The sequence below is a fragment of the Danio rerio genome, chromosome 6 (assembly GCF_052040795.2).
Source record: "Danio rerio strain M-AB ecotype USA chromosome 6, GRCz13ab, whole genome shotgun sequence".
Classification (NCBI taxonomy): domain Eukaryota; kingdom Metazoa; phylum Chordata; class Actinopteri; order Cypriniformes; family Danionidae; genus Danio; species Danio rerio.
This window is the reverse complement of record NC_141026.1, coordinates 20,167,541-20,178,549: the sequence shown is the minus strand read 5'-3', so window position 1 is coordinate 20,178,549 and position 11,009 is coordinate 20,167,541. Positions and strand designations below refer to the sequence as shown.

At 37.8% G+C, this 11,009-nt stretch overlaps 1 protein-coding gene and 1 long non-coding RNA gene across 5 annotated transcripts in view; both read right to left on the bottom strand.

Annotated features, from left to right (window-relative positions):
• LOC147843476 (uncharacterized) overlaps positions 1-11,009 on the bottom strand; it is a 756,120-nt gene that overhangs the window by 22,152 nt on the left and 722,959 nt on the right. The gene's annotated exons all lie outside the window — the stretch shown is intronic.
• lhfpl4a (LHFPL tetraspan subfamily member 4a) overlaps positions 1-11,009 on the bottom strand; it is a 41,168-nt gene that overhangs the window by 6,193 nt on the left and 23,966 nt on the right. The gene's annotated exons all lie outside the window — the stretch shown is intronic.

Here is an 11,009-nt window from a genome sequence, read left to right as displayed (position 1 = left end):
TCCTCAAAATTCTACACACAATACCCCATAATGACAATGTGAAAAAAGATTTGTTGAAATTGTTGCAAATTTATTATAAATAAAAAACCTGAAAAATCACATGTACAGAAGTATTCACAGCCTTTGCCATGAAGCTCTAAATTGAGCTCAGCTACATGATGTTTCCACTGATCATTCTTTAGATGTTTCAGCAGCTTAATTGGAGTTATCCTGTGGTAAATTCAATAGATTGGACATGATTTGAAAAAGCATACAGCTGTCTATATAAGGTCCCAGGGTTGACAGTGCATGTCAAAGCACAAATCAACCATGAAAACAAAGGAATTTGATGCGGTGGGGATCTTTTTCAGCAGCATGAAGTGTAAGATTAGTCATGATAGAGGGAAAGATGAATGCAGCAATGTACAGAGACATCCTGAATGAAAACCTAGCTGCTTCAGAGTGCTCTTGACCTCAGACTGAGGCGACGGTTCATCTTCCAGCACGACAATGACGCAAAGCACCCTTCCAAAACATCAATGGAGTGGCTTCACAACAACTCTCTGAATGTCCTTGAGTGGCCCAACTAGAGCACAGACCTAAATCCTATTGAACATCCCTGGAGAGATCTGAAAATGGCTGTAGAGCTTGAGATGTACAGCAATATTCAAAAAGACTTTAGGCTGTAATTGCTGTAAAAGCTGTAGGTGCATCAGCAAAGTATTGAGCAAAGGCTGTGAATACGTATGCACATGTGATTTTTCAGGTGTTTTATTTTTAATAAATTTGCAACCATTTCAAAAATCTTTTTTTCACATTGTCATTATGGGGTATGGTGTGTAGAATGTTGAGGAAATAAATGAATTTAATCCATTTGGAATAAGGTTGAAACATAAAAAATGTTGAAAAAGTGGAGCACTATGAATATATTTCGGATGCAATGTAACTACTAAACCACAAACAAAGTGAGACTTAATTCATTTGAATAAATGCATCTAATATGTCTGTGAACGTGGAAAAATTATAGTCGTCTAATCTAATGCATACCGTTTCTCAAAAATCATGGATCTTTTTCTTTTGGGATTTTTCAAATTCTTAAACATTCTAAGCATTTTTTACTGCTTACGAATATTGTATCCTCTTTGGTCTTATAAGTATTTGAATTCATACCACATAGAAAAATATCTCTGGCCCAGCTTTGGCCCACATGCTGCAGTGAATTACGGTACATGATTGGACAAAGTCTAGCTTCTGGACAAAGGCCAAACATGGACTATATCTGGGCCAAGTCTCAGCCAAGTTAATAGCCCATAACTGAGCCTGAACTAGGCCAGATATAGTAGTGTCAGGGCTGCAGTGAAATTCAAAAACCTATGAATCATTGCACTTTAGGCGTGCTATGGCCATGCTTTTTCTCAGAGAGACCTGATTAGTCAATTTTGTTTCTTTATTTGAAAATAATACAAATGTATTTTAAATGTGGGTCAAGATAGGCCAAACATATGTGGCCCACATATCATTTTTAACATCTGGGCCAAATAATACATTTTACATCTAGCCCAAGTATTCTGTGCCACCTTAAAAATGGTGCCTCATCTGCCAAACCAGGGCCATGTTTGGCCCACATGCTGTATGCCAGTGCCGGATGAGTGCCTGCTGTGCCAGATTTATGCCAAATCTGGGCTACCTGGGATATGTTGTTGTACTTTTTTTTGCAAAGATATATGTCACTGTGTCAATGCAGATAGATCTAAAGTGACCACTAGTGGCCAGTAATAGTGGGATGACATTTACTTCTGTTAAGACAAATAAAGATTAGAGGGAGAGCAATAAATAGCACCCTACGCTGTTGTGGTGTTCCTTTCATTAAGTCTTATAACTCTTAGATTATAATGTAGACTTTGTACAAAATACAGCCTGATGCTTTGCTTTGCAGATGTTTCTTCATTTCAATGCCAGTTTCTGCTCAGTGAAGGTAATGCAAACAACAGGCTTTTGACTTTATTTTCCTCCAGGCATGCAAATACTCCAGTTCTATTATTACTGCTGCCACCCGAACATCCATACAAGTGCAGGGCTGGTCCTCTTAAATTTAATGAGTTGTTTAAAAAAAGAATGCTCAGAACTAGGGCTGGGCCAATAAACAATATCATATCGAATTGCGATAAAATGTATTTCGATAACGATGGACATTTTACTCGATATTAATCTAAGAGCCAATCACATAGCAGCAATTTGCAACAAGATCAACCAATCAGCATGAAGTAAAAAAAAAAAACATTTAGCTAACAAACTTGACAAGACGACAAAAATAAAGAAATAATGAGTGGAAACAGTGACGAAAGTAAATTAACCTTGAGGTTTTGGAAATTATTCACAAAAACGGCAGCACGAATTCTATTATATGGAAGTGGTTTGGCTATCTGAAGTGTGACAAGAGCAGAATAAAATGATCTGCAAAGTATGTCAATGGTTTGTGAAAAACAAGTCTGGCAACACAATCAACATATTCAATCACCTAAAAAAATCACCCCAAAAAAACCCTGAAAATTTTACAATTTGTGTGGACTTGTTGAAAGTTGTACTGTATATTTTTATTGTTTATATCTTGCACATTTCATTTACCTCATTATGCCAGATTAATCTTTATTAAATCTATTTTACTGTTTGTTTTAATTTAAGGCCAAATGTGTAATCTGCTTTTGCTAATAGACAATATTTTTACATCTTTGTAAAAAAGTTTTGTAGTTTATTTATTTTTTTCTATTTTTTTGCAGCAAGAGTTATTGTACGGATAATAACTTTTAAAGCTGTAAGCAAGAACCACCTATATCTAAACTTATCTTTATTGTTCAATTTGGAAATAAAATGATCGAGTTTGAGTTTCACAAGCCCTAGTCAGAACTCAATCTTTAATAACAAAAAATGACGATGTACACATCAAGGAAAAATTACTGTTATCGACATATTTGCTAGTGCCTTGAGAGCTCTCTAAACCGAGATCTTGATGTCACACAAAACCATATGACCAAACCAAATACAGGAAGTAATAAGTCTCAGGAAGTATGAATAGGAAAAGTGAAAGCAAACTCTATCTTTAAGAGGAAGCATTATTGCAGAAAATTGAAAACATTAGTCACAGGGAAAGTTTTATCGACTGATGCCAATACTTAAAAAAAAAACAACGACTCTGCAGGTGAGTAGACTTGACAAACCACCTGTAGGATACATTCTCTCATCTCTGTATGCACCAGATACTTTCTTATCAACACTACTTAGTGTTCAACAGTTCTTAGTGTGCTTTACGGGTGAGTGGGCTTGACAAACTATAGGACAGTCTTCTCTTCACAAACTCGGAAGGGAAACAATGTGACAGACTAGGAATAGCATTTATACAATGCAACTCTCTGATGAGTTAAAGTGCTTCTTTTATCCTCACTTGTAAGGTGCATCTGCTAAATGACTAACGGAAAGGTAAATGGTCTAATGCGAGATTAAATGGATGTATGGCATTTTTTTGTTTGTTCACATAAACAAAACCTTTGAGTGCTCCATCCAGTATTTATTTATTTTTTTTGTATTTTTCCAAAAGCAACAGCTAGCAGTTCTTAGTTTCCAGTATTGTAGTTCCTCACCTGAGGAATAAGTATATTCATAAGTATTAGTGTTCAAGAGAAAACTCCCCCAATTCAGTCTCAGTCAGGTCCACTTCCCCAACAAACGGTGAGTGTATTACAGAAACTTTCTTATCTTATGCCATATCTTAAGGTATGCTATGTTAAATTTGGTTTTTTTTGTGACAAATTTGTGTTACAAGTCATCCTTGATACAAATTTGTGTTGTAGAAGTTAAAACCCTTGAGTCCTACACCACCCAACCTGCTCAGAGCTGGATTCGAACCGCCAACCTTCCACATGAGAGTTGGTTGCTTTATCAAGGGGGCTAAAGACGATGGCCTCTAGCGTCAGTCGCTAGAGCACAATTTAGAGGTCCGAGGAGTGAGGTTTACCTACACAGCACTTCACTAGCTGGCCTCTGCAACAAAAGCAAATCCTACCTTGATTTTTTGTAGAATTTTACAAAATCGTCTTGTAGCTAGGAGGACATCTTACATTGTGTCAAGTTCGACAATCCACTCTTAAGTCTGTTACCAAGCAACCAACACTTTGTCAGATGCTAATGAGTTAAAAAAATGGATAAACAAAACCATTAAGTGCTATAAATGCTAATGCTCAATAACTGTAATTACATAAAAGCGTTTTGTCATTGAAATGAAGAGCTCAGAGTCTTCCAAGAGTCTTTCTACCATAAAACATCTTTGTTCTTCATTTTCAACCATCAATAAATGTAATGCCTATAAGTGTTTTCTCCTGTTAGCTCTCTAATAATTTGGAGGTTGGACAATTGTTGGTTTGGCCCATAGTAAATACAGTTTTTAGGCTATATGCCAAGTTAGGATGTTTTTCTAATATCACCTTTCTATCTTAAGTTAAAGGCGTAGTCCATCAAAAAAATTTTAATCTGCCATCATTTACCTATCCTTTACATTCTAAACCTATTTATCTGATTCTTTGTTCAGTGGAAGACAAAAGAAGATATTTTAAAAATGTTTGTAAAGGTATCATTGACTTCCAGAGCAATTTTTTCCTACTATAGAAGCTAATTGGTTTAAAACCTCTTGAGAGAGAGAGTAAATGATGAGGTCATTTTCGTTTTTGGATGAACTATACCTACAGCTGTCATAATCGACAGCAATCTAGACCTTGCAGATCGCTGGAAATCATGCACCCGGAGTACAATTCTGCCAGTGAAATGAACTATAAATCCCATCAGTCCCTGCACTCAAACACCTGGCCCAGATCTCATTTGATTGCAAACAAAAAAGCTTGTGAGGACTAATTACCCAGACTAAAAACACAACACACACATCTTTGCTGAGTCTTGTAAACTGTAAGTGAGCATTACAAAGAGATTTGTCTTGTTGTGGTTTGACCTTTGCTTTGTTTAACTGTTTATGTTGTTTTGTCTCGCTGCGTTCGCGTGGGTTTCCTCCAGATGCTCCTGTTTCCCCCACAGTCCAAAGACATGTGGTACAGGTGAGTTGGGTAGGCTAAATTGTCCGTAGTGTATGAGTGTGTGAGGGAATGAGTGTCTGTGGATGTTTCCCAGAGATGGGTTGCCGGATAAGTTGCCAGTTCATTATGCTAATAAAGGAACTAAGCCGAAAAGAAAATGAATGAATGAATGTTGTTTTGTCACCTGTCCTAACCATTCCTCTGTACTTTGACCATGCTTTTGGATTATCTGCATGCTCCTGTCTGTCCCTGTTTTGCCTTTTGCCTGCTTGATGAGTCTCTTGATAAACTGCACTTGGATCCTCAACTCTGTTGTTCCCAGACTTGTTACAATCACACTTGGTGTTCTTTAATAGCTTTTGTTTTAAATGTGGTCAAAACTGAAATGACCATGGTTACCAAACGCTTAGGATATGACTTTAACATTAGGATCTTTCTGTAATACACTCCTAGAATGTCAAACATGCTAAAGGCACTCTGAGAAGAACTACACTAGACAACTAAAGGCTTCAAGCATCTGACTGCACATCTGGACAAACCTTGATAAGAAGTTGTCAAACCTGAGAAATTAGGCAAGATGATGTAGGGCCTTTACAGAAATCTGGCAGTGATGATCCAAACTATTTCAAAACAAAGATTATGGATACCAAAGTTCTACTGTACAAACTATGTTCATTCATTTTCTTGTCGGCTTACTCCCTTTATTAATCCGGGGTCGCCACAGCGGAATCAACAGCCAACTTATCCAGCACGTTTTTACGCAGTGGATGCCCTTCCAGCCGCAACCCATCTCTGGAAAACAAACTATGTTGCATAAATGATATTACATTTTTTGCTTGTCATATGTACACTCACAGGTCACTTTATTAGGTACACTTGTCCAACTGCTCGTTAATGTAAATTTCTAATCAGCCAATCACATGGCAGCATGTAGACATGGTCAAGATGATCTGCTGCTGTTCAAACTGAGCATCAGAATGAGGAATGAATTTAAGTGACTTTGAACATGGCAAGGTTGATGGCATGGTGCCAGACGGGCTGGTCTGAGTATTTAAGAAACTGCTGATTAACTGGAATTTTCATGCACATCCATCTCTGGGGTTTACAGAGAATGGGCCGAAAAAGAAAAAATATTCATTGATCGGCAGTTCAGTGGGTGCAAATGCCATGTTGATGCCAGAGGTCAGGGGAGAATGGCCAGACTGATTTGAGCTGATAAAAAGGCAACAGTAAGTCAAATAACCACTCGTTACAACTGAGGTATGCAGAAGAGCATCTCTGAATGCACAACACATCCAACCTTGAGGCGGATGGGCTACAGCAGCAGAACACCACACCGGTTGCCACTCCTGTCAGCAAAGAACAGGAAACTGAGGCTACAATTAGCACAGACTCACCAAAATGTTGCCTGGTCTGATGAGTCTCGATTTCTGCTGCAACATTTAGATGGTAGGGTCAACAACTTAAAAGGATCCATCCTGCTCTGCATAAATGGTTCGGGCTGGTGGTGGTGGTGTAATGGCGTGGGGGATATTTTTTCTTAGCACACATTGGACCCATTAGTACCAATTGAGCATTGTGTCAACGCCACAGCCTACCTGAGTATTGTTGTTGATCATGTCCATCCCTTTATTACTATGGTGTACCCATCTTCTGATGGCTACTTCCAGCAGGATAATGCCCCATGCCATAAAGTGCAAATCATCTCAGACTGTTCATGTACTTAAATGGCCTCTACAGTCACCAGTTTTCAATCCAACAGAGCACCTTTGGGATGTGGTTGAATGAAAGATTTGTATCATGAATCTGCAGCTGACAAATATTCAGCAACTGCGTGATGCTATTATGTCAATTAAGACCAAAATCTCTGAGGAATATTTCCAGTAGTTTGTTAAATCTATGCCACAAAGGATTAAGACAGTTGTGAAGGCAAAAGAGTCCAACCGGTTACTAGTAAGGTGTACCTAAAAAAGTTTCTGGCGAGTGTATATAGGTATATAGTAACTCTATATTTCCATGTATCAGATTTCTAAATGGGTTTAATTCAGCTTTCAAAAATGATGTACTTCACGGAATCTTGGGTTTCATTCTTTCACTCTTTTAAAATGTTTTTTCCTATTTTTTTTTCTTTTTGTACAACTCATGTAAATGAGTCAGTGTGTGTGTTTATGTTTCTGTGTTTAAGAATAATTCAATAAAATATTGTGCAGGGGGCTACTGTGTTAATTGTACACATTTATACTGATTAAGGCAATTGTTTGCATCAGTAGCTAACAACTTCACCTGACTCGGGAAGCACTTATATAGAAAAAAATTCCTCGAGGGCCAAAGGTGTGCAGAAATTAGCTTTAATCTTAATTATATCCACCTGAACTCGCTAATCAAGTCCTTCAGGTGTAAGCTGTGGTCACACTAGCGTTAAAGCAAAACTTGACGCATGACCATACTTTTCTGGTCTGATGCATTCGTGTGCGTATGAATGGAAGTCTATGGGGAGAAAAGAAAGCTGCGGTCACACTACCATTTGTGTGTGCGAATTCTGCTATACGGCGCTGCAAAAATAAGGGGGATTAAACAAGATGATTAGACATAAAAAAGCAAGTGATTTGTCCATGTTTTAAATTCCTGTCCAGAGAGGTCATGTTTTGATCTTGGATTGGTCTCATGCAATCATGTGATGCGATTTCGCAGGTCAGAGTTCACCATGCTTGAACTTTCCAACACAGTAAACTGTGAAACTTGCCGCACGACCTTGCATTTCCGGTCTGACGCATTCACATGAGTATGAATAAAAGTCTATGGGGAGAAAAGTCCAGTGTGACTGCAGCTTTATTTAAAAACTAAAGTATGTGTGCTGGAACTAAACTCCTGGAGCTCTCCATGAGCTGAGTAAGGCAAAGATGTGCAGCAATTGAACATGATTTTAGGAAAAAAGCAGAACACTCCCTGTAGTGGTTCCCAAGGAGATTAAAGCGACACAGTCATTAGGAGTACTGGCACACAGAGGGGAACTTTACTCAGTAACAGATAGCCCTTATTTGTCTGCCACGGAAGAAAATCTCATCCCTTACAATGGATTTCAACTGGCACATTGCGAGCGCAGTGGAGAGAGCGTTTTCAATTCATTCATATGGAAGATTAGCTTCAACGCTCACGCAGTGGATTATGGGTTTGAAAGTAGCATGGAGAAAGTGTTGCCGAGAGCATCAAAAATGTTGCTATTTCTTTGGTATTTTTTGGTTTGTCTTGTTAAAATGGCATGTTTCTGGCAGCAGGCAAAAATACAGTGCATGGGTCAAAATCAATCAATTATTAATTATTAAATAAGTTATATTAAAACTCAATTTTCGATTAGTAATATAAATTGCTAATCACTTAGTTCGGACCAATTTAGCAGCATTTTCCTCAGTATGTATGTGTGTGTATATATATATATATATATATATATATATATATATATATATATATATATATATATATATATATATATATATATATATATATATATATATCCCTCAAATTCCAGGTGTTGAAATAGTTGTAACTTGACCAAATATTGTCCTATTGTAAGAAGATATACATCAGCGAAAAGCTTATTTATTCTAAAGTATACATCTTAATTAAAAATGTACACTTATTACTGGTCTAAGGTCAGGTCACACATGTCAAGTGAAAAATTCCAAATGTAAATGTATGTTTCTGAATCAGGATTACTTTACTGAAATCACTTATGGAGTCTACTACGAACAAAACATTGACAATTTATTTTGTTTGTCCATTTGAGTATTAGGTATTAGTAGACTGTCTGCTTAATATCTCTTAAAACAGACATTTAACAAACATTTAACTGACTATAAGAAACTTTGCAAGTACATGTTAACTTATACTAACCCCAACCCCAACCTAACAGTCTACTTATAATCTAATGAGAATTAGTTGGCATGTAGATGCAATGTCACTTAAATTCAACAAACGGACCATCAAAATAAAGTGTGACCAGCAAAACATCTATGTGTCTGTGTGCATTGATTAATAATTTTACCAAAGCAGCCATTACATCAGTGTGCATGTTTGGAGGTCTTCTTTGTCTGTCTCACACATTACAGCAGGGGTGTTCAAACTCGGTCCTGGAGGGCCGGTGTTCTACTGAGTTTAGCTTCAACTTGCTACAGCACACCTGCCTGGAAGTTTCAACTATATCTAGTAAGAGCTTGATTAACTGGTTCAGATGTGTTTGATTAGAGTTGGACCTAAACTCTCCAGGACACTGGCCCTCCAGGACCAAGTGTGGACACCCCTGCATTATAGATATTTCAGTCTCTGCTAATGAGCTGGGGCCTCATGTACGAAGACTTGCGTTGAATTCATACTAAAATATTACGTACGCACAAAGCTGTAAATGTGTGTATATGCAGTAAGAATTCAGATGTATGAAACACTGGGTACGCGGAATCCGACGCATATTCTCTTTGTACATCCGACTTAATGTGAAACTGAGCGCACGTGCACGAGCAACAAACCCCTCCCTGCCTCCTCCCTCTATTAAATATGGTAATGACTCTACTTTGGCAAAACTGAATGAAAAGGCAATGAAAAAAGCAAGCAAAAAGAGAAACTTTGAACAGAATGTACAGTAAATTGGAGGTGATCCTTTCGGAGGCAGACCAGAGAAAAATGGTGTTATTTGCAAGTTTGTCCTCCGGAATTAATAACAAAATAAAAAAATAAATAAAATGGGAGAGTTTAGCTGACGCGGTTAACACAATGGGGTCTGAACATCACACTTTGGGTGAATTAAAAAGAAATGGTCTGATGTAAAGGTGTAAAATTTTGTAGTGTCTATTTAGGTGCAAATAGCACTGTTTTATTGACAAAGAAGAGAGTGGCACACAGCAGCATGAGTGGCGTAACTCGTTAAGTGCACGGCACCATGTTTTGACACATTCGATCATTAACTCAGTTCGAATCCAGCGTCTGATGAACTCATTCTTCTTTCCCCCACTACATATCAGATTTTGCCTACTCTTCATCACGAGGAAGACGAGTAGGAATCATTAATAAGTGTGTGTAATATGTTAGGCATATTTGAGCATCACATATTATTTGCACGTTTATTGAATGGAAATATTTCCGATTCACGTATGGAAATTCGTCTTCAGATGGCACCTTTATAGCAATGTGTATGCAGTCGATCGCTCTGATTATATTGGGAAAACTGGCGATCGCTGCAAGTTGCGCTTTAATGTTTGACTCGTCAACTGCATGGTATGAAAACCTCATATACCTGCAAGACATGTGGATGACATGCGGCTCAAAGATACTTTGTAGTGTGCAAATGAACACAATTGCCTTTGAGAGTCGCCAATTTAAATAAAACAAACATACACAAGAAATACATGTATGTCAGACATGAAGTTGGCGTGGACCAACGCACATTCTCACGTTCATTTCAGCATTAGTAAATCCAAACATGAGCGTGAAATCTGGCGTACGCAAAGCATTGATACATGAGGCCCCTGATGATCTGAATCAGATGTGTTTGGTTAGGGAGACATTGGAGAGTGTGCAGAGCTGGTGGTCCTCCAGGAACGTGATTGAGAAACAGCACATTAAACAATACATATCTGATAAATGTTTGAACGAATGGTCTTTCACTTGGTTCATTTGAAAAGTGCTATAAAAAAACAGGTGTGCTCTGCCCTAAATTTGACATGCCTCAAAGCAGTGGTGTTGTGCCGCTGGCAACGGCACTGAACACAGATTTGTGACTTCCCAAGCAGACTCAATGCTAAAGTCTAAAATTAAAGTCCTCTGGTAAATTGAGAAGAATTGCTTCCTGCCATACCCTGATACAGATTTATCAACATTGAAAATTTAACAAAAAACTGATTAAAAAAAACAGAGCCTACAATAGAGTTACAGTGGTTAAGTATAAGTAACTGAATTTGGGGTACT